The 25,900-nt window shown below is 37.7% G+C and overlaps 1 pseudogene; it reads left to right on the forward strand.

Annotated features, from left to right (window-relative positions):
- The first annotated feature begins 18,703 nt into the window (after positions 1 to 18,703).
- LOC101428259 (putative olfactory receptor 2B3) lies at positions 18,704 to 19,645 on the forward strand (annotated as a pseudogene).
- The last annotated feature ends 6,255 nt before the right edge of the window (positions 19,646 to 25,900 follow it).

A 25,900-nucleotide genomic window follows, 5' to 3' on the forward strand; every position in this document is an offset into this window, starting at 1 on the left:
CGCTTCTGGGGCAATCGCCTTTTTGGTGAAATCTTCAAAAGCAGTTGCTATGGATTGTGAAAGTGCCAGTACAGAGAAGACAGGTCATCAAGGAGATTTTGCTGTGCCATATTTTGGGGAAAGAAATACAAAATTTAGTGACTGCCTTTAATCTTTGATGTCCATCATTCATTCTAGTTCTCTCTTCCTCTTTCACAACTTCCTCATATTTTGTGTCTAATTAGAACTATGTATGATTAATATGAGAAATGTTTTAATCCCTTCCAGTGAAAAATTACTTTGCCAAATGTTACAAGATGCATTCCATCTTTGCTCTTAGAGATTGTGTCTCATTTATGACATAGTTTGGCAAACAGTACTGCTCAATGCACATTATCTTTCTTCCCCTCACTTTTCCTTTTGTTCACTTACTTCTCTGTTTATCAAATTTCACAATTGATTGAATCTCTCCCATGTGTATCTCTCTCCCTTTTATCTCTGCTACCTCTCAATCTCCTCCCCTTTCCTTCCCTCTTTCCTTACTTCTTTCCTCCCTCTTTCTGCTCTTCCTATTTCTCACCTTCATGTTCTCTCTTGATTTCTGAGCTTGAATTCTCACTCAGCCACCTCCAACCTGTGTGGTCTAAGAAAAATTATTTAACCTTCTTGTTTTTTACCTTAGTTCTTCCTTTGAAGTTTTGCATTTGGAAAATGGGGGCAATCTTAGAACTTACTTATGCTTGTTGGAAATATTAAATGTGAAATAATGAAGAAATACAGAAAAGAGTTCCTGGCACATAATAACAATTCAATGTATGTTAGCTGTAATTAGCATGATCATGGTGATGATAATATTATCAAAGGATATTTCTATGTTCAAAGCACTAAAAAATTTGAGTAATAAAATTTAGAAAAAAGGAGTGCCATATACTTACATTACCTTTTTCAAAGTAAAACTGTGGAGATAATTTTGTCTATATGTCTGAATTTACAAATTCTACATCTTTATCTCACAGAGACATAGCTCCGTGTATAAATGGCCTCTTCTGTTCAATGAAGAATATCATTTGGTCTTTTATTTTAGTATTTCACATTCTTCATTTTTACTAAATCTTGACTCCTGTTTAACAATCCTCTAACTTCATGCACTTCACATAAAGTAATGTAATTATATAATTTCTTAAGGCTTCTAAGGATGTAATGATGAAGATGGGGAGAGAGGACCAATTTGAGAATTTGGGGATAGGGTCACTAAACATTTTAGGGATATAATGTTGTATACTTGAAGTAGTACTAAAAAACTGACCAATAAAATGATGAAGAAAAGAAGAAAAATAATATTATCATATATGGGTTGAATATAATAGAAATCGGGATTCATAGATTCCAGGTCCACTGTGCCATTAAGTAGCAAGCTGACTGTGAATGAAAGGGATCATGCTTTCTTAAAAGGTTATGATTCTTGGATTCTAACACCTTTTGTCCCCATAATCCTAGAGAACAAAACAGATGGGAAGAATGTACACTCTTTCCTTCAACTTTCCAGTAGATCAAATATTCTTTTTATTCAGTCACTGCCATATTTCCTGAGCATATTAAAGAAAAGTGGTGCCTGGGCTCTTTTTTCCTTCTTTCTCCATTCTTCCCTTTTTTCTCTTCCTTAGCTGTGTTCTCACTCCCTTCACTTTCTGACTTCTGTTCACAAAGCCAATTTTCCCACTAAGTTATAACAAAATCTTTTAGCTTCTAGAGTCTTGTTACTTTTTACATTTCTAAGTGTTTTAATTTAGGTAGTAAGACCATTACCCAGAGAGGCTCCCAAAGGACTCAATGAAGGAAAATCATAAATGCTAATAGTTTGAAACAGATTTTACAAATATATGCCTTTCAGTGACCCCTTACATGCACCTCCTTCCAAGACACTTAAACTCCTGGGCTGTCTTCTCTCATTCAAATCAATAACTTTGCAGAAATTTTTTATTTATGTCAATATTTAAATTAAAATATTCCTTTTTCAACTTTTTAAAGTTTTTCAAATAATAAGGTATAAAAGTAAATCATTAAGACTCTGATGTGGAATTCTAGGTATTATTTCCACTCCTATTAATTTATAGTCTATCATTTTTCTCCAAATCATTCCAAACACCTAGCCTTGAGAATCTATACTTACAGTCAATGGATGGAGGAGAGCTTTCATTAGAGACCCATAAAGAAACATGATAACCAGCAGCTATCCTTTACTGATTTCTTATCAAGAACCTCCCAACTGTTAAATGGATTAGCTTATTTTTATCCTCATGAATTAAAAAACAACTTTTTATATAGTAAAACAGGCCTACTGGCACCTCTTTCTTTATATTATCATCAGTTGTCCTATAATTGTCATCAGTTTTAAATAATCCTAAAAATGGTAGAGAAAGAGAAAAATGCAAATTTGGAAATTAAATTGAAAAATTTAAATTTTAAAAAAGTAATGCATTGTATTAAGTGGCTGACTCAAGCCAGAATTTAAGGAAAAAACATGACATGGTCTGATGTTGACTTTCTATGTAATAGTTACACTTTAGTGGTGTGAATGCATAATCTTGAACAATATAATGATACATCATTCAGGGATTTATCTAAAGTATTTTATCTCAAAATGTGTCTTGGCTCTTACCCAGCTTTCTGGGCTCATTTCCTGAACACTCAGTCCAGTCTTCTCCATCCCCTTCCATCCCATTTACAATAGTCTCATTTTGCTTCACCTACACACAGGAGCAGACCTATCAGGGTTCTCAAAATCAACAGTTCTCAGGACTTTTCCAGTCCCCAAATCACGATTCCTCCTTTTCCATCCTGTGACTTTTGTCTACTTCATAAACCTAACACTGGTTTATGTTGATTGTCTACTAGAATTATTCTTCCTTCCATACTTCTCTTTTTTATGATAGTGCCTCTATTTCTTCATCTATCTATATCTCTGTCCTTATGTATTCATCCATCTATGTTATCTCTTCCAGTTCCTTTTTTATTACTAATCATTGGAGATGTATTTTCCCCTGAACTATGTGCAAAAGGCTATTGGGTGAGAGGAGTGATAAGCTAGCTGGATTTCACCATGAAAATGCAAGTCCCTTCCTTCATCTCTGCTTCAGTGGAGATTGTATTCTTCCTGTAAATATCACTTGCCCCAGTGGGATTTTCTTTCAGCTTACCTCCTCTTCTTCTCAGACTTAACAGCATCTGGGAGCATTCATGCTGAGAGCTGGTTCACCACCATTCCTGTGGGTACAAATGTAGGACTCAGCATTTACATCTCACCTTTTGAAGTGGATGCCTCTGGTGTTGAAGTGTAAATCTCCTCAGCCCAGGCTCGAGGACAGCAGAGCCACAATGGGCTGTTCTGTGAACTCGGACTTGGCTCACGCACTTGAACAGAAACTTACTCAAGTACACTGTGCATGTTTTCCCTGAGTGCCGAGGGCCCTCTCTGAGGCCATGGGAACCCATGGGGCTCAGGGGCTCACAGACCCATGCCTCTCAGAAATACAAGTGATTTAATGACCCTAGGGGCAACTCTCAAGTAGTGGAGGATGGTAATGTTCCAGCCACTCCTCTTTCAGGTGAAAATAGTCTATACTTTTCTGAGCTCCCAGGAGGACTGGTTTCCTCTTCATTGCACACAGCATGGCTAATGCATTCTAATATTAGCTCTCTTCCTTCTCTGTCTCAAACTTTCTGTTATCTCCCTCATACTTCCGTACTTCACCTCCCAATTCAACCATTTGCACCAATTCCTTGTCTCAAACTGTGCTTGTAGGGGAACTGAAAGTAAAAGAGCTGGTTCTGGTAGTAACCCTAGAAAACAGACCCTTAGAAGAGAACCCAAGAAAAGAAGCTTTCACCAGTCAGATCGAAATAGGGCCTCCATTGCTGGGGGTGAATGGCGTAGTGGTAACTCTTGCCATGCTGCAACATCACATGACGTGTTTGGCATGTTGCAACATCATCATGATGTGCTTGGCATGCTGCAACATCACCATAGCATGCTTGGCATGTTGTAACATCACCATAACATGCTTGGCATGTTGTAACATCACCATGACCAATAGTCTTACCTGCTGTGTCTTGGGGTGAAGATACTGGAGAAGGAGAAGCATTGGTGTCTGAGATATATTTAAACTTAACAGGTATGGGGAAATGGTAATTAGATAATTGCCGAGTTGACTGGGTTTTATTCGCTATCTTGGAAGACTTTGAAAAAGAATAGTCTCCTGTTTCTAAGTTGGCTAACACTTTCTATGATACCAGCATCACCCTAATACCAAAGCCAAACAAAGACACCACAAGAAAGGAAAACTATAGCTCAATCTCTCTAATGAAACTAAATGCTAAAATCCTCAATATGATACATGCTAAATGCATTCATCAACACATCAGACAAATTATACCCCATGACTAAGTGGGCTTCATCCCTGGTATGCAAAGATGGTGCAACATAAGAAAATCGATCAATGTAATACACCACATAAACAATTTTTTAAAAATCACATGACCATCTCTATAGATGCACAAAAACCATTTGACAAAACACAACATCCTTTCCTGATAAAAACATCACAAAAGTTAGGAATAGAAGGATACTTCCTGAACATGATAAAAGGTATATATAAAAACCCACAAGTAACATCATAATCAATGGAAAAACCTGTAAATTTGGGAAAAGGACAAGGATGTCCACTTTCACTGCTCCTAGGACTATGTTAGAAGTACTTGCAAGAGCACATAGGCAACAAAAAGACAGAAAAGGCATCCAAATTTGAAAGGAAGAAAAAACTTCACTATTTGCAGGCTACATGGTCCTATACATAGAAAGTCCTTAGAAGTCTACAACAAAACTTCAAGAGCTTAAAAATGGGTTCAGTAAAGTCTTAGCTATAAGATCAATGTGCAAAAGTAAGTATCATTTCTGTACACCAACAATGAACAATCTGGGGATGAAATCAAGAAAAAAATTCCATTTAAAATACCAACTAAAACAATCAAATAACTAGGAATAAATTTAACTAAAGATTTAAATGACTTATACACAGAAAACTATACAACATTATTAAAGGAAATCAAAGAATACTTAAAGAAATGTAAGAATAACCCCTGTTCATGGATAAGAAGACCAAACTTCATTAAGATGTCCATCCTACCTAAATTGATTTACAGATTTAACATAATCTCAAAAAATATCACTATAACATTTTTTACTCAATTCGATAACCTAGCTATGAAATTTGTCTGGAAGGGCAAGAGGTCCCAAATAGCCAAAGACATATTGAAAAAGAAAAAATGAAACCATAGGAATCATACTACATGACTTTAAAATATAATGCAAATCTACAGTGGTCAAAAATGCATAGTATTGGCACAAATATAGATATACTGACCGATGCAACCAAATTGAGAGTTCTAAAATAGATAATCACATATACAGTCATCTGATATTTGACAAGACCATCAAAACCACTCAAGTGGGAAAGAATGGCCTCTTCAACAAACGGTTCTTGGAGAACTGGATATCTATATCCTAAAGAGTGAGAGAGGAACACCATCACATACCTTATGCAAAAATTAACTCAAGGTGGATAAAAAAATCTAAATATAAGAGCCAAGACCAAAAAGACCTTAGAAGATATTGTAGGGAAGCATCAAAGGATCTCGTAAGAGGAAATGGTTTCACAAATTTTACATCCAAAGCATGGGAGCAAAAGAGAAAGTAAATAAAAGGACCACCTCAAAATTAAAAACTTTTATACCTCAAAGGAGTTTGTCAAGAAAGTGAAAAGGCAGCCTACACAAAAGGAGAAAATATTTGGTAACCATATATCTGACAGGGGCCTAATATCCTGCATATAAAAAGAAATCACATACCTTGAAAATAAAAAGACAAACAGCACATTAAAAAAAATGGTCAAGTCATTGGAATACACACTTCTCCAAAGAAGAAATGTGAACAGCTAAAAGCCCATGAAAAGATGCTCAACATCACTAACTAATAGGGAAATGCCAATCAAAACTACAATAAGAGATCATCCTAAACTCATTAGCTTGGTGGATATTGAAGCAACCGAGGAAAAAATTTAAAAAATAAATGGAAATATATTTAAAAATTTAAAAATAAAAAATAATAATACATAACATTGGACCACAAGTGTTGAAAAGGATGTGGATGAATGGGAACCCTTGTCCACTGCTAGTGAGAACATAGAATTGTCAAGCCATTATGGCACACAGTTTGGTGGTCCTCAGAAAACTAACTGTAGATCTGCCATATGATCTAGTTTTTTACTGCTGGGTATATACACAGAAGAATTGAAAGCAAGGACATGAACAGATACATGCACACCAAAGTTGACAGCTGCATTATTTGCTATTGCCAAAAGTTGGAATCAACCCAAATACCCTTCAAAAGAAGAATAGATAAACAAATTGTGGTCTTTACATACAAAGGAATATTACTTAAGTAATAAGGAATACAGTATTAACACACAAAATAGCATGGGTGAATCTTGAGGACCTTATGTTGAGTGAAGCAAGCCAGGCACAGTAGGGCAAATATTATGTGATATCACTCATATGAATAAAGCAAATTGAGCAGACTCACTGAACTAGAGTCTGGAAGATTGGTTTTGGGGAAATAGAAAGTGAGAAGAAAGCTGTGAGCCAATGCCCACATGGCAAAATATTTGATAAGGTGGAAATATGTAGTTTATGCAATGGAAGGGCTTTATGGTGGTGCAGTGATACTACTGAGTTAGACAGTGCAGGTATGTCAAGGGGATAGAGTGTGGAGGGGGCATTGGACTGTCCATGTGACTGGTGTGGAGGGTTGGTGGAGGGAGCAGGTGAAAACTGGGGATTGGTGAGTTTGTGCCTGAAACTACAATATTGGGAATGTTCTTTTGGAAATAGGGCAAGGTAGGGTTACTGGTTTAGGATGTTGGATATGGGAGACATTCAGACAGGGTGTACAATGGGCAGACATCTAGGGCGTGTGTGAATGTTCATCTTGACATAGTGTGTTATATCAGTGGGTGGAGACCCATGTAATGAGCAAGAAAGTGCTGGACTCCCATCCTGGGGAAACCTGCTATGTTCTCAAATAGAGGTGCCTGGGTCTCTCTAGAGGATGGGCAGTGACCAATAGGGGAAGACAGACTAGTGTGTCAAGACTTCAGTGTTTTTGCAAGTAACTATGAATCTGGTCCTGCAAAGAGTGAAGGAGGGGGAGTGGAAGGGAGGAATAGAATAGATGGAACAGGTGACATTTTGAGGGTGATGGAAGTGTTCTACATGATCTTGCAATGATGGATACAGACCATGTTAAGTTTCATAAAAATGTATGAAATTGTATGGTCAAAAATGTAAACCATAATGTAAACCACTGACCACAGTTGGTAGATATGTTTCAATATTTGTACATCAGTTGTAACAAATGTGCCATCCACATGTAAAATGTTATTAATAGAGTAAGGGTGAAAAGCAGGAGGATGTTGGATATAAGGGAGACTCATATATTCTATGTATGACTTTACTATGACCTAAAACCTTTTTGAAGACAAAATGAAAAAAAGTAAAATATTGGGGGAGTAAATGGAAGAAAATGTCACTGTACATACAAGACAACAGATCTTAAAGGGGTGAAAGACAAATGTCAATTTAAAAAAATCATTAATTTTTATTATTCTAATTTTTTTGTTTTAAAAAATTGTACTTTATTTACTATTTTTAAAGGTATCATTATTATTTCATTTTCTTCTTAGTTGTATTTGGCTATTTTATTGGCTTCAGTGTTGAAGAACTTTTGGATCACAAATGGGTTACAACTTTGACAGAGGAGGAACATCTTTGTGGGTTATCATTGAAGGGGGACATATGGGAGGATATTCAATTGGACATATATATATATAAGGCACATAACGTGTTCAAACATTCATGGGGCATTGTCATTGTAGGAGGAGATTCCCAAAATAACCTAAAGAATATTGAATTCCCATCCTGGCGAGCTGTGTCACATTCTCTGATGGAACAGCCAGAATCCTCCAAGTACATAGGCAATGGCTAGTGAAGGAGGATGGTGCATTGATGGGCCCTATTATTGATGACTGTGTTTATGAACCTTTACACTTGAAATTGCAACTTAGACTTATGTTGTAGGGTGACCAAGAGTTTTATCCTGGGAGACCACTTGTTGCTCACATGTGACCTCTATTAGCCAAACCCAGCACATAAATACATTACCTTCCCCCCAGCATGGGACATGACTCCCAGGGATGAGCTTCTCTGCCACTGAGGAATTACTACCAAGCACCAAATAGCAATGCAACTGGAAAAAGACCTTAACCAAAAGGGAGAAAAGGTAAAGACATATGGGTTTATATGTCTAAGAAACTCCAAATTGAGTCAGGAAGTCATTCCAGAGGTAAGGCTTGTGCACACCTCAACAGGATCTCATTGACTGTCAAATTAGACACTATCCAAACTGGGGTATCCTGAGGGCTCTGGAGACACTCAGGCACTGTGGTCAGGGCAAATAGCTCATGAGTTTGATGCCTTGCCAGTGAACCTTTCTTTGGCATTTGTTTTCCCCAGTGCAACAGAATTGGACTCAGTTGTGATTTCCCTATATGTGATTCTTCAGTGCCTTATATTTGAACGCATAGTTGGTGCTGGAGTTGGTAGGTGTACATCCAAGAGACTTGAATCTTTGGACTGTTCATGTGCCAATTAGGCCCTAAACATCAGTGGAGTTGCAAAACCTACTCTTCAGTTCATTGGACTCACCAGGACAGATAACAAGGAAGTGAGGGTGGACAAACACTATATCAACAACTGAGAGAGTCTACAACTTCAAACAAGAGAGTCCCATCCATTGGCAATATGGGACTGAATCCACCTCTTAATTAGAGGTGGAGTGGGCATCACTATCCAAGAATCCTCAGGATTGGGGAATGCACTGCAGACTACAGTAGACTTACTGGTATTCTACTGTGGACTTATTGTGATCCTAGCAATGGAAAAACGTGTACCATTGATGTGGAGGCAGTGGTCACTAGAGATTATGATGTCAAGGAAAGGAAAAACAGGTATAACATGGGGCATTTTTGGAACTTTGGAATTATCCTAAATGACATTGCAATGACAGATACAGGTCATTATCTGTCTTACCATAACTGATAGAATTGTGTGGGAGAGAGTGAAAACTACAATGCAAACTACAATCCATGCTTAGTGGCAGTGCTCTAAAATGGGTTCATCAATGGCAATGAATGTACCACACTAATGAAGGATGTTAATGGGGGTAAATGTAGGCAGTGTGAGAAGCAGGGCATAAGGGCATCCCCTATATTGTTTATATAATATTATATAATCTCAAAATCTTTTTTTAAATTAAAAATATATAAATTTTAAAAAAGAAAGAATAGCATACTACAGCCAACAATCAACTTAAGGTGGTGATTCCTAAACTTCCCATTAAAATCTGATTGCTGGGCTTCATATCCACACATTCTCATTCCGAATGTCTGGTTTAAGCCAAGGAATAAGTATTTCTGACAACGTCCCAGAGGTGCTGTTGCTGCTGGTTCAGGGACCACACTTTGAGAACCACTTGCTTAGAGAATGCTGTGAAAGGCACTTGATTTCCATGGCAGCATTTAAAAGGTTTTTTATTTCCTTTTGCCATAGAGAAGAATGTTGAAAATCAGGACTGATACTTAATTTTAAGGAACACAGAACCTCAAAGGAGACTAAATGCATAGGCTCAACAGGCTTTTGATGCTAAAGCCAGGGTCCTGATAGGGAAGGAGTTAGACACTGAGACCTGGGTATTTGCAATCTGTACCTCAAATATATGAAATTTCATATTTTCTGAACCATGCAAACTGACAAAAGCAGTCATCTTCTTGTTAAGAAGAGAGATCTCTACTTGACTGAAGACCATGTAAACCCTTCACCTGAGGTTCTTTGATAGATGATGCTATCCTTTTCAGATTCTCAACTCACCTTCAACCAACACCTCCAGAACAACAAGGATCCCTGCTACAAGAGAATATAGCATATTCTCTATGAAATCTGCGGGACCTGGCTAACATGTACTTTCAAGAATTATCTTGAGATTGTTGGTCAAGGACTGGGGAAAGGTGGGGGGTGCTGAATCTCAAGCTGGATACGAGGAGGTTTCTAGACATGGGGCACTCTCCATGACTTAGAAATCAACCTCCTGGAAAGGAAATCTGGCTGTGGTTCTAATATGATCCTGGGATATCTTATTAACTTTGACACAACACTATCTACATTGAATTAAGTGGGGTCTCTAGAGTTGCCTTGGCAGATTATTGAGGTAGGTGTTGAAAGGATCTGAGTTGGGAATACCAGAATGGAATTACCTGCAAGCAGAAAATCCAGCTTCCTACTATTCTCCTTATGATATCCCTTAGGATGCTCCCTTTATTAAGGGAATAATGACCTAGTGAATAAGGAAAAGCCTTTTTGAGATGCTAATGACTCTATAGACCAGAGTTGAGAACAGAAGATGCTTGCATGGAACTGGGCTCCCTGCTGTCAGTGAGGATGATAGGATTCCAAATGGACAGAGGCCAGATGGCAGTGCTAGCCACCAGCATCCAGCTGGCTAGACTTAACCTCATGGATATAATTGTCATCATGGCCAGCAGGCTGGATCAGCATCCAGGGCTCCTTGATCCCATGAATCAGACATGGTGGCTAATATTCTACAGTTTTCCTGGGAGTAAGACAGATGTGAGACAGATGCAAGACAGAGACAACTGGAACGTTGCTTGAGTTGTGTACTCAGAAAGCATTAAGTGTTGTTGAAATGAAAGTGGGACCTGCAATAGAAAATCATGATCCTCAACCAGTCTCCTTACCTAAGCCAATTCTCAGACGTAGAGCCTGTCAATTAAGGGGAAGGGTAGGTATATAAGGAAGCACTTTGGAATGCCACCCTGCAAGTATATACATTAGTCTACTTAATATTTCCTCAAGGGAATCTGTGGACATTTTCCAGAGCAATGGGATAAAGGAGAAAGACAAATATTTGACCAACATGCTGAGCACTCCTGAATGTTAGGGGCACTAAGAGCAGGGCACACAAGATGCTTTCATGCCCCAGCAGGAGTGGGGGCTGACAGAGGACAGGAGGTAAAGGAGAACTAGCCTAACTCAAGTTTACTAGGTCCAGTGGGTGTGCAGACACAACTTGTGGTTAATTCTCTGATGTCTGAATGCATAAGGAGGATAGATAAACTTAGCATTCAGAAAAACCCTTTCACTGATGCTCAAATGGAATAAAAGCCAAGAGAAAAACCATAAAACTGGCTTTCCTCAGTCAAGATCAGAAGCAATCTCACATCTGCAGGAATGCATAGATCAGACCTGCCCTTGAAACATAACCGCTGAAGAATAAACAAATGGGGCTCTCATCACAAAGATCACAGGCCCTGTGGTAGAAGACAGTGATATATCTTAAATTAGCAAGTGGGTGCCTCAGTGGCAGCTGCTCTATCAGTTATACAGTCTTTGCCAGAAGAGGTTGCTATAACCTCTGGCACGTGATTAATCTCTACAATGTTCTATTTTCAGTAAAGAGACAGCCCGACCTGTGGTGTCTCTCCCTGGCTGCTTAGAGCATCCTCTCGAGGCTTGCTCCATGTCATGCTTCCCAGCTGGGTGCTGTGCCTCATGGGAATGGTCACTCATGGCAGGATAAATGGAGGTCATTTTTTCATGTATTCCCCAGGTGTAGCTCCTCTTCACCTGTGAAAGTGACCCAGACCATTCCACTGCTTGGTTGGGGAGCTGCAACTCTACTCCCTGTAGTAGTGATGGGAAGTGGCCCCATGTAATCAAGATGGCTGTGGGGAAACGGTTTAACCCCATCCAGTGGACCGTGACCCCATCTGTGTGATGCCAATGTTTGGTTTTGAAGCTCAAGTCACAGGCTTAGGTTCTATTTTGCCCACTGATAGCCTAGAGGAAATCCCTTTTTTGTGCCCCCTCCATAGGCCAGTGGAGCCCCTGAGGCCTGAGGATGTAAGCACCCAGACTGACCCCTGGGAGGGGATACCTGGGCAGTCTCTGCAGGACGCACTGGATGCGCTGTATGTAAGGATGGACTTTAGGCCTTTCATAGGTACGTCATGAACAGTTACTCAGGTGAGTCAAGCATGTGTGGAGATGAGCAAGGTTGAGAGCTGTTTCCAGGTGTGGTGCTCCACACACACCAGAGTTCTTTCTTGGGAGAAAATTGTTTTGTCTCCATTCACCTGACCCTTTTGCCAGCCCTTTTCCCACCTCCCAGGAATTAGTGACATGGTGGAGATGGGGCAACTGCAGCTTAGAGCATCCTGGAGGGCTAACGGGGCTGCTTGCAGCTCTGCCGAAGGTGCGGACCCCACACAGGCATCTTGGGCAGATGGGGGTTTGTGGCTGGGTGACTTGTTGTGGACCCCAGCAAGCCACATTGTGCACCATGATGCTGATGTCAAAGGGAAACACACCAAGTCCCCTCCGTGCCCAGGTGGTCCCCTGGGGCTCCCCACTTGGCTAAAAGAGGGGGCAACAGTGGTGCCATTGCCAAGATCTGTGGTAAGGGCCTGAGCAGGGGAGGCAGCTCCTCTTGGACTCGGAAAAGCCCTGCTGTCAGGTTCAGCCTCCTCCTGCAGGTGCCATTTCCTTATCACCAGTGAGGCTTCAGCGCTGCCTCCTGCTTGGATTCTTTCACCCTCACTCATGGCACTGCAGGAATCTGCACTGCTATGACCAGCGTGCCCTCCTTAGCACGTCTATTGCTAGAAGAGCTGAGATTCAGCAATATGCTTTTATCTGTATAGACGTCCCAGGATGCCTGAAACCTATGTGGAACTTAATCTGATGCACCAGTGCCTGGATCTTTGTAGAATGTCCTATCAAGGCCTTAGAATCTTAGCTGCGTCTTGCTCATATGCTCTGCCTAGCTCGTGGTCTTTGTCAGAGGGGCCAGTGTGATGCGCGACTAGTCCAGGGCTGTCCAGGCTCTAATATGAAAGCAGATGAGAGAATTAACAATGTAGACTGCATCTCTTCCCAGAAATGCCGACACTTTCTGACCCTTTTTCCTTCCAGTAATTTTTCCTATAAGGATGCCAGATGAGGAAGGGAGAAAACACATTCACCAGATCAGTGGCTGCTGCCATGCACCCAGGAACATGCAAATAAGCTCTATCAAAAAGCTGGGCAGTTTCAAATGGGACTACTACTTGTATGAATTTGTGGGGATTTGCAGTCATCATCAACGATCTGCCGGAATTTTATAAAGGACACATTGGTGAAGTAAATGGAGATTTAAGTGAAATTACTAAAATAAGAAAATGAAGGCGACTTAATAATCATGAGGAAAATTCGGTATCAAAATTATTCTCTGGGAAGTATAATTTATGTACCACATTGTTACAGTATCTGTCAAAACTATTATAATTGCATAATTCTTTCCCTAAATGTCTTGATTCTCTACCTTTTTCAGATTCATGTTTCTACTGGCAAGACATAATGGAAATCAAACAGGAGAATTGTATCTATTTCTTCAATGATACCTTGTGGAATTCATATTTCTATTTTATAATTGCCCTTTAAAATCACTTTTCTGATATAATCCAAGTCTAACCAGTTTGCATCCCTTTGAAAATTAATTAGGCTATATGCATTGCATTGTTAATGATTTTTAATTTCTGACTCCTTTTCTGGTAAACAATACAAACAAAAGAAGGCTATACATGGAAAGAGCTTTATTCTAAATAATATATAGTATAAATGGACCAATTCAAAAAGTATAAATATTTAATAGTAAGAGACCGATTGGGGAAATATATATATATAATTAATGTGTATAATTTACATATACATTATTTGTCTGTAAATGTTATTTTATAAAAGAATATTATATAGCTAGAAAAATGTATATTAATGAAATGTTATGACAGAAATGATAGCATTCTACTGATAGGATAATAAAGTTCATAAAAATGAACTGTATGCAGAAGAATATTGTTAAATAAAATATCAAGTGATTTTCTTTGAGTTTATATCTAGGCTTGCGAAACACAACTTCCATGTTCTTTATTAAAAATCTTAGGTGGTCACATATTAAATTATGAATTGCATAAATCAACTCTTCAAAAGCCATTCCCGTTTGAATCCCACTTCAGTTCTCAGTTCTAGTTCTTCCCAGTGAGTTACTGCTAACCGGAAACCTCCATGTGTTCGTTCATACGTCAACTGACTTTGCATGACATAATTTTCAAACTGCAGGTCTCTGGCAGTTTATTCCAAGCATATTCATTCACAAACCAGTGACCAACAGAAATATTATTTTCATATATGCACCATCAGAGGGCTCATCATTTGCCCCAAGAATATTTAAAAACAATTTGAGACAGTAAGTTCATTTACCCTGAGCTCTCCAAATTAAATAACTCCCAAATACTACTCATGGTTCAGGTTCCATGACTCTAATCTTCACCCTGGTGGCCTCAAGGATATTAAGTGATTCCACAGGTACTTTTGTTTTAGGAGGTAATGGGGCTTGAACCCAGGACCTCATGCATGGGAAGCAGGGGCTCAACTACTGAGCTACATTCGCTCCCAACCCACAAATACGTTTTATCCTCTCACCCTTTGAATAAGCGTTTGTCCATTCAACCTCCACACTAAAAAACACTCCATGGAGTTTTTTTCTTTAAGAGGAAGAAGAATTGATGGGATTTAAGGTTTCTTTTAGTTTGTGTAGGATATATGAACAGGGAGGACTGGATGACAGTAGAATAAACCCGCTTGTTGTTATGGGTAAATTCACATTTCTGTTCATGCTAAAATGAATTTGGTGGATGTACAGGCATCAGTTCTATATAAAATGTGAGGAAGAGTGGTGGATATGGAAAAACAGAAGGAAAGACAGCTGCTGAGTGCAATCCTATAATGTCCTAAACCCCTAACACCCTGCCTATAACCATTGGCCTGTCTTCTATTTACCAGAAAACTATGTTCCCAAATTATGCTAGCAACAAAGAAAGTGTGACATATGCATTTTATCCTTCCATATTTTTCTTCCAGGGCTTGTAATAAGTTCTGTGCCCACCAAAAGTGAGCTGGTTTGTTTCCTCACCTGCATGCAAGCTGGGCTTGCTAGAGTATTATTGTTTAATGATAACCTGGTCACATTCATTAAACACTTCCTATGGTTCAGGCACTGTCCTGAGTTCAGAGGTGAGTGAATTGACTTGTGAGCTTGGCAGTCACTGTCCAATGCTAGTGTTAGGTACAGTTCAACCCCTCTCCTATTCCTTACCTGCTAACCTAAATATTTTGTTATTCTCAATTCAGAGATGAAAAGAAATGACAGAAAAATGTCCATCTACTTGTTCAGAAGTCATTGGGCAGACTGTGGCTCTAGAGGCAGTTTTCCCAAGAGTGAACTTTTAAAGGTAACTTTTTAAAAAATGGATAAAGGAATAGATCATGGAAAATTTCCTTGTTTTGAATTGTTAATTTATTAGTGATGGGAGAGTTGCCTTTTTTAAAAATGTTTGTTGTTATTTTACATTTTTTCTTTCCCAACTCGCTTATTTATATACATAGCTCATTTTTTTTTCTTGGCCTTTTTGGACTTTTTCTCATAATAATTATACCATAATTCTTTGTATTTTTATTCACCAAATTATAAGCACTGCATAGTTCTCCATCTTGTCATTTATCTTTCATATTTGTATATGACCTTTTCCATATGTTACTTTTAAATTTATGTGATCAGAAAATAATCATTTATGGTTTCTGACTTTGGTGCTATGCTATCATCTTCTGCAACTCAAAAATAGAAACCCTTTATTTTCTTCTCATACTTTTCTACTGTTATTTCTTCTCATTTTATATTTTAAAGAAGTTGAAATCTATGTAGTGTATGCTTATGTATAGGGTGTTACAAACAGTTATATTATTTTTTCTTCCAAAATATTATCAAATTGCCACTTTACCACTCACTTAAACATCACACCACTAATTTGTATTAAATTCCCCTATTTGGATCTCTTTCTGGAGTCTCCCTTTCATTCCATTAATCTGATTATTACTTTGTTAATGACAGTAGACGTTTAATAAGTTTTGATACCTGGTAAGGCAAATGTCTACTCCTTTTTTTCTGTTTATTATTAATTCATTATTTTTATGAACTAGAGAGAAGTCAAGGGGTGACAGACCCAAGATAAATTGGTAGTATAAATATGTATGTTTGTGAGAAATGTCGAATTTCACAGCTCTATGTGTCTAAATTTTTTCCCACATCCATTCCTTTATGGATGCATCCATCCTAGATAGAATACTGAGCAGGGTATTAGGATATGATACATCCTGATTGTTTGGGGTTTTACTTTATTATGATTTAGATAATTGCATCTTGCGTATTCTCATGTTACCACATGGAGTATTTGAAGCACTTTGATTTCTGTTCCATTAGAATTTCCTTAATAACTATTAGAAATAAGAAGTCATCAATTTTAAACATACTTTTCCTTTATTCCACTAAATCATATATCCAATCTTCTTGTCCTATAAGTCTAACCTCCATTATGTTAAAACAAATTGTTTTGAACCCCCAAAATTTCTTCTTTAATCCATATATATTCCTGATGATTTTTTAATTATTGGCAAATTTTATTGTTTCTATTCCCTACTTCCTTACTGAGATTTTATGTGTCTTTAAATTATGCCTCCTAGTAATCTAAGACATAAACATGACCACTAGTGGATACAACTGTTCTCTAAAAGAGGGGATAAATATCATATTGAAATATGTCATTTTGGAGGATTTGGACAAACAGTAGGCAAAGAACATTTTTACTGATGGTTTGAGGAGAAATAAAGTACTGATTACAAACACGTAATGACACGGCAAGCTTCTAAATGAAATATAAATAAGTAAAATCTCCTAGCTCAATGTGAACACCATTACATGCTTTCCTCCCCATTTGCTTAGTGCCCCATCTTCTGTCCTGAGCAGATCCCTAAGGGATTTCAGCCCTCCCTTCCCCAGGGGCTCAGGTTCAGTGCTCTGCTTCTCTCTGTAATTTCAATCGTATCTCCAGTGTCAGCAGCTCTCCTGCCCCCCAGTCTGGAGGAATGTGAGGCTTCAACCCAACTTTCACCTGTTCCTACCTGTTATAGGCACATAACAGGCTCTGAAAAAAAGGAAGTCTTACATCTGCTTGCATTTTCCAATTGAAGGTCTATTACTATTCTTTACCAAGTAAAAATATATAGCTGTAGCTGAAAGGTCAAAATAAAGTTACGTACAATGGAAAGAGTTGCAAAACTTATAGCCATTTCTATGCATTCTCATGTGCATTTTCCAATGTCAAGTTTCCATTATCAAGTTTTCCAATGTCAGGTTTTCCCACTCCAAAGAAGAAACCTCACCCTGGGGTAAGATGTGTCAATCCTTCTCCTTATTTCATCTTTTTCTTAAGTCTGTCTAGCAGTGCATGCTATTTTTATGCTTTGGAATTCTGCTTAATTCAACCACTGTAGTCATCTCATAAAGCTTGCATTTATGTATGGAAAATAGACTGAATAAACTCAGCTGCACTTAAGTCTTGAAACTAAATACCTGACAACTTCCACAGACTACAGAAAATCAGATTGATTATTGTATTTTTAGTGTTGTGCCTGTCTTACTCTAGTTCTACTGTTTTATGCAGAACTTCTTCTTGTGCTATCTGTACACTTGGGGGAAACTGGGTGTAAAAAAAGGAGCTGCTTTTAAATTCTGAGTCTGGCCTCAGCATTGCTAAGTATACTGTAAGAAGTTATTTAATTTCACTGGGTCACAGTAGCAATAAAATGCAGATTGTATCTCTTTATCTGGGTTTTAGTAAGAATAGAAAGCATTGCTTCAGGTACTGTATGGTGCCTGTCACATGTAGTCAAGCAATGGTTAGGTAGGAGGCTTTACTGTGTTCACTCAGATATTTGGAGAAGAGGAAATATCACCCATGGTCTTCATATATCACAAATAAACCATAATCTTATCATCTGAAACAAAGCACTGAATATCTATGGTTGTTCTTTGTGGAAATGGCCACTCAGCATAATATCATTTAGGATAATGAGGCAACCCAAAAAAACTCATGAAGATGTTATCAAAACAAGCAGAATTTCTACAGATCAATTGCAGAATTAAGTGAAACATAACTTCCTATATTTACATGTTCAAAATTTTGAATCTGAATTAAACATATTTGGATTCAAAGCAGTATTTATTATTAAAATATTTATGAGTGTAAGTTAGCAGATAAGAAAAAGGAGAGGGATTGAAATGTATTGAACACGTAGTTTTCCATATACTATGGTCATAATTTTATATATCTTATGGCATTTAGATGTAATGATTTACTTCATAAAGTCAATCAAAACTACTGAAAACAGAGGAACTTCTTTTTACCATTATGTAATCTCTGTAATGGCTTCCTTAGGATGCTGTATTCCTAAGAATTCCATTTAACTGACTGTAAATTATACTTGGTGCTGATCTATGCAGTATAATTAATCTACCCTCAGTTCTGTTCAAATAGGAATCTTCAATGACTCTCTATTGACTGTGTTCCTATTTTCTGTGATTTAGATCATTAAAACTAAGTGAATCATCATGAATTGGGCAAATGAGAGCTCTTCAAAAGAGTTCATACTTCTCGGCTTCTCGGATAGGTCCTGGCTGCAGATGTCCATTATTGTGGTTCTGTTGATATTCTACACATTCACCATCTTTGGAGATGTGTCCATCATGATGGCATGCATTCAGGACCCCAAACTTCATAAACCCATGTATTTCTTTCTCACTAATCTTTCCATCTTGGATCTCTTGTTATACCACAAGCATAGTCCCTCACATGCTGGCAAATATTTGTCGGAATAAAAAGACCATCAGCTATGGTGGCTATGAGGCCCAACTCATCATCTTCCTGGCCCTGGGGGCCACCGAGTGCCTCCTCCTGACCTTTATGTCCTTTGACAGGTTTGTGGCAATCTGCAGACCCCTCCGCTATGTAGTCATCATGAGTCCTGGGTTTTGCCTAAAGACGGCTGCTTTCTCGTGGCTCTCTGGTTTCAGCCACTCAGTGTTGCACTCTTCTTTGACCCTTAACTTGCCATGTGTGGCCATCGGGAAGTGGACCACTTCTTCTGTGAGGTCCCTGCCCTTCTCAAGTTGTCCTGTGCTGACACAAAGCCTCTTGAAGCTGAGCTCTTTTTCTTTAGTGTATTAATTCTGCTAATCCTGGTGACGTTGATCCTCATCTCCTATGGCTTCATAGTTCAAGCAGTATTGAGAACCAGATCAGCAGAAGGACGGTGAAAAGCCTTTAGGACATGTGGGTCCCACCTGGTTGTGGTGTCTTTCTTCTTTGGAACAGCCATCTACATATATCTACAATCACCTTCATCCACCTCTGAAGGCTGGGGAAAAATAGTTTCCCTCTTCTATGGAATCATCACACCCATGTTGAACCCCCTCATCTATAGCCTGCGAAATAAGGATATTAAGGTGTTCTTCAAGAGGGTGATGTCAAGAACCATTTTCTGTAAGAAATAAGTAATCCATTTTGATGAGAATCATCTAACCTGCTCTCTACCTTAAGGTCGTAATAACTTTGAACTAATTTTCTTATTTTCCAGGTTCTCATTATTTGTTTGAATTCCACCGAGAGTTAAGAAAAAATGTATTTCTCTGTTCAGGAAGCAATGCTGAGACCAAGAAAGCTCTTTTCTAAACCGAAAATGTTTCTGCCCTCTAAGGTCACCTTAAGCACTTTGTCCCTTGAGACCAAGAAATGATATCTCCTTTCAATCAATGTCAGATTATTCAGGAGTCTTAGCATTTTACCTTCCCATTATATGCTATTTGTTCTAGAAACATCTTGTGCCTCACCTTAGTTAAGGGTTTCCACATTTTATGATTAAATATCCAGTAACCCCAAGCCAAAACCTCTTCCATCAGCACCAAGTCCTCAACCATGCCACATCTTCCTATCCCTTGATAAAATCCATCCTATATCATTCTAGGACTGCTCTAAGCATGTTGCTGGATCGAATATAACTAGTTTTAAAGCAACTAAGTGTGCACACCTTGTACTAGAAGCCTAAATGGTTGCATAAGGCTAATTTCCAAATCTTTCAGTTCTTCTCTTTATTCCTTACAGAGACAGCATTTCTCCTTTTTTCCCCCTTCTTCTGTCAAATTATTATTTGTCCCAAGTTCAGCCAAAAGCATCTCCTCTAAATTATAAAGGTAATTATTTACAGCAATATCAATGGAAATATTTTTCTAATATTGGTCTGAATTAATTCTTTTTGGGTACTTACTCAACAAACATTCATTATTCACTAGATAGCATTACACCAGAAGAAAAAAAAATTTAATTCCTTTACTAAAGAAATGCCCTACTAATCGGGAGTGGCAGATGTTTGTTTTTTTGTTTTTTGTTTTTTTAAACTTGTGCTATCTTTTTTTAAAAGATAGATTACACAGAATGTTACATTGAAAAACAAAAGAGGTTCCCATATACCCCACTCCCCACCCTCCTACCCTCCTCCCACATCAACAGTCTCTTTCATCAGTGTGCCATATTCATTGCATTTGATGAATACATTTTGGAACATTGCTACACAGCATGGATTTATAGTTTACATTGTAGTTCACACTCTCTCCCAGTCCACTCAGTGGGTTATGGCAGGATGTACAATGTAATCTGTCCTGTAACATCATTGAGGACAACTCCAAGTCCTGAAAATACCCCGTATCATATCTCATCTTCCCTCTCCCTGCCCTCAGCAACTCCCATGGCCATTGTCTCCAGATCAATGAAATAGTTTCTTCCATTTCTAGAGTCACAATAGTTCTATAGTAGAATACAAGTAATTCCACTCTAATCCATATTTCACTCCTCCATCCTGAAGATCCTGGGATGGCCATGTCCACTCCATCTCTAAAACAAAAGGGGGCCTAGATTCCACATGGCTGCTTGCAGTTGTAGACTCTCTTGGTTCCCTGGTGTGGTATTTGACCATTTTCACCTCCCTGCTAGCTGACCTCGGTAAGTACAATGAACTGCAGATTTAAGTGTTACAACTCTGCTGAGTCTCAGGGCCCAGCTGGCATATGGTCCGTCCAGAGATTTAAGTCTCCTGAGCATACACCTACCCCAGCACCAACCACAGGTTCAGTAAAAGTGACAGAAGGGACACATGTAGAGAGGTCACATCTGAGCCCAACTCCTTCACACTTATGAGCACAAATTCCAAAGTTGGGTCCACTGGCAAGGCACTGAACTCCAGAGCCATCTTATTGACCATAGGACCTGGACGTCTCTGTAACCCTCAGGAACATCAGTACCTGGGGCTGTATCTTCTTTGGTTGTCTCTGAGATCCTGCTGAGACCTGTGTAAATCCAACCTCTCTGATGACCTCCCAACTCATTTTGAAGTCTTTTAGCTATATAAATTCATTTGTCTTTACCATTTCCCCCTTTTATTCAAGGTCTTTTTCTAGATGCATCACCAGCTGGTGATGGTAGTAATCACTTAGCAATATGGAGGCTCATCCCTAGAAATCATGTCCCATGTTGGGGGAAAGGTAATGTATTTAAATGCTGTGTTTGGCTTAGAGCATGACCACATTTGAGAAACATGGACACTCTCAGTAGGTAACTCTTAGGCACCCTGCAGCTCTAGGCCTAGTTGAAACTTTAGATATAAAGGCTCATAAGTATAGTCATGAGTATCAAGGGCCCATCATTGGACCATCCTTCTTCACTGATCTTTGCCCTTACACTTGGGGGATTGTTGCTGCTCCATGATTCTTTTTTAAGTTGACAAATACCATGTGCAGGGGAGGCAAGGGATTCTATGGGGACATTTTTGGAGCACTGCATAAAAGTAGTGTGATGGGAGATCTGTCCTTATTGATTTTTCTGGGGGAAATAATCTTGAACTAAGACACCTAAAAATTATCTGGAGTTGGCAATGTAAGGACATAGAGGAAGTAACGTTTTAGGCAATAACTGGGATTACACAACAGAGTTTATCAGAAATTATGAGTAATTTAGTATGGTTAAAACAGTGCACATGGGACATAAAGATGGTGCCAAGAGGTTAACCAAAATGTTTGGACTTTACCTTAAGTAGGGAAGAATAATTACAGAATTTTAGCATAGAAGATAGCATCAGTAGAAAATAACTAAAAAGCTAACAGCCAGATGTTGCTCATATATATTAATTACATGCTTATTAAATGTGACACTTCAAATCATTGGGAAACAGAGTCACTTTACATGGTGTTCAGAAAGATGGTTTTCTTGAAAACGAAAATCTTAAATACAAGGCACCAAAACCAAACAAAAATAGACATATGCCTATATATATATATATCATTGCCATTTCTCATTGGGTGTTTGAAAAGCACTGAGTAAATATTTTTATTTATCACTAGATTGTTAGATACTATTGCATAGGAGGAAAGTTTGATTAGGCTTATCACAGCATTCCCAGCAATTAGTTATAGGGGAAGAAAATTCAAATGCTGTGGTATTGAAACTGTGGATAGTTTTGGCTACTGAGGATCATTTAATTTTTTTCATTTAGCTAAATTGAAAATGCAAGTTTTCATTTATTCCATGGAAAGAATTCAGAGATATGAAAGTATACTGAAGGGCTAAGAGTAAGGATGATATAACACAATTTTGCCAACTTCTCTGCCACTTTTATAAAAGAATTACCTTTCTTCTGGTGTGCAATGACACATTCATCATTGCTTTCTAAGACCAAAGGGAAGTACCCTTAGCATATATCTACAAACAGTTTGTTCAAAGTAGTTAAGGCCTTTTTTATCAAGCATCTCACATTTCTTACAAAATCTACCCTTTAGCCAATTATGAAGCATTTTTAATATTTTTGGTATTTGCAACCGCAGCACCCTACTCTCAGTATCAATTTCTGTTTTAGTTTGCTAAAAGCTGCAAAAGCAATATACCAGAAAGGTATTGGCATTTATATAGGGAATGAAATTCCATGGTGGACTATAAACCTAAATGGTCTAGGGCTAAAGAATTTGCATATCTCTGTACAAATAAAAATTTAATGACTGTCACCTAGTACTACATATACTCTTTTTTTCTTTTTAAAATAATAAAGTTACATTGCCTATATTATAGTTAAAGCCGACAGATCCATGGAAAACAGCAAATCCTTAAATTCAGAATATTTAAAGCTCACCATTATTTCCATATGAGACTTTTCCTCTTTTAAATCAATGAAGTTTTAAACCTTGCAATTTTCAAGTATATTATATACTAAGAATATTCCAGGATTCTTTAAAAAATTATTTATAATACCTACAAATTACACTTTACCATATAGGCATATCAAAATGCATTTAATCATTTTCTACTGTAGAACTATTGCACTGTTTTTCTTGTTTTGATCATTCTAAATACTACTACAAAGAATTCATCATATATGAGAATATCCATATGCCAGCTGAGATTCTTAGAAATGGTATTACTGGGTGGAAGTTAAAAATTTCTTAGAAATTATATGTTTTCAGTGCATGGTCTTTCACTTTCTTTGTCAAATTTATTCCTAAGTATGTTAAAGTTGGGATGGCAAAAATATCTGTATTGCTAAATTACCACACAGATATTTTGTAGTATTCCATTAGAACTGGATATAATAAAATAAAATACTGTCTTCATGAGCTTAGTATTGGATTAGTATCAGTATCAGATATAGCAAAAGAGAATATTGTCTTCATGAGCTTTTGCTACCTGGGATTTTTCAACTATTAAGACATTTGGCAATTTTACAGGCAGGAATATTATATTTTTCATTGGCTCAAATTGTATATTTTGAAGACATAGTGAAAATTAGTGATATTCATAAAATTGATTCTCTCTATCCTTCTAAGTAGATAGTAGAATTGAATGCCTGGATTTTTTATTTGCTTTGCCTATTCAATTTGAACAGAAATTATGTGGATCACTTTTTAAACTTTTGAAAAAAATATGTCAAGTTTACAAAAAAGTTGCAAAAGTATTTCAATGATTCTATATATTCCTCACTTAGAATTACCAATTGTTCCTATTTGCTGTAATTGCCTTTTCACGCTTGATGTAATACTTACTGTTACTATTAACTTTTTAAGGAACAATTTGAGAGTAAACATTTACTCCTAAATATTTCTGTCTTAACTCCTAACATAAGGATATCCTCTTACATAATCACAGTGCAATTTCAAAATCAGATATTTAACATTATTATATCACTAGTTCACATTCAAAAGTCATTGATGCTTCCTATAATGTCCTTATAACTTTTTTTTTTTCCTGGTCCAGGATCCAATCCATGCATTGGATTTAGTTGTCATGTCCTCTTAATGTTCTTTAATCCAGAAGGGTTCCTCAGCCTTTCCAAATCTTATGACCTTTACGCTTTTAAATTTTAAAGTCCAACTTTTTTTCAATATTGTTTTGACTATTTGGAGCCCCTTGCAATTCCATATGAATTTGAGGATTGATGTTTTCACTTCTGCAAAAGAGCCATTGGAATTCTGATAGTGATTGCATCAAATGTGTAGGTTGCTTTAGGGAGTATTGCCATTTTAAAAATACTGTCTTCCAAACCATTAATATGGGTCATCCATCCTATTTAATTAGTTCTTCTTTAATTAATTTCATCAGTGTTTTGAGGTTTCAGTGTATGGTTTTTCACTTCCTTTATTAAATTTATTCCTAAATATATTAAATTTTTGGATGGCATTGGACACAAAATTGCTTTCTTAGGTTCCTTTGTGTATTGTTCATGGTTGGTGCATAGAAACCCAAGCAATTTTTTAAATTTGATCTTGTATCCTGAAAATTGGTCCAATTTGTTTATTGGCCCTACAAACCTTTTTGTATGTGGATTCTCTGGGATTTTCTATATACAGAATAAGGTCATCTGCATGCAGAAATGCTTTTCTTTCTTCCTTTTAGTACTTTTTCTTAATTTCTAATCAATGCAAAATAGCCTGAGAAAAGCACGCCTCCTAGTTATTTTCATGATCTTAGAGAAAAGTGTTCAGCCTTTCGATATTGGGTGCAGCTATAGCTATGGGTTCGCCATAAGTGTCCTTTACTATTGTAAGGCAGTTCCCTTCTATTCCTACTTTGCTGAGTCTTTTTATCATGAAAAATTTAAAGTTGGTGAAATTTTTCTTCTGCATCTATTGAGGTGGTCAAGGGGGGTGTTTTTGTTTTTGACATGGCATATTATATTGAAGATATATTAGTCAGGGTTCTCTAAGGAATCAGAACTGGCAGGAGGTATCTGTAAATAATATGAGATTTATAAAATTCTCTCACATGACCATGGGGATGCATGAATCAGAATTCTGCAGGGCAGGCTGCAAAACCAGGAACTCCAGTGCAGGACCTCCCTGAGTTCCCCAGGAGGAGCTGTCCGAAGGGCAGTGCGAATTCTCTACCTGAATGAGAAATCACTTCTCCTGAGGTCATCAGCTGATTGGATGACACATCACTCATTGCTGAAGGCAATGCCCTCTATTGATTGCTTTATTTATTCACACTTGCTTTTAAGTCATTTATATATTCACATAGTTTCAAGTGTGATATCATCCTACAAATTCACTATTAAGAAAATAGCACCTCTCTACTCATCCAAAATCCTTCTTTCACAGGAAACCCTTTTCAGAGTTTAGTGCATCTTTTTCTCTAGGTACTGTCATCTCCATTTCAGCCTCAACTGTTGTTTTGCCTGAGCCCCAGGATCTTTATATTTGTCTCCTATTTGTAGA

Source organism: Dasypus novemcinctus, chromosome 22, assembly GCF_030445035.2.
Source record: "Dasypus novemcinctus isolate mDasNov1 chromosome 22, mDasNov1.1.hap2, whole genome shotgun sequence".
NCBI lineage: Eukaryota > Metazoa > Chordata > Mammalia > Cingulata > Dasypodidae > Dasypus > Dasypus novemcinctus.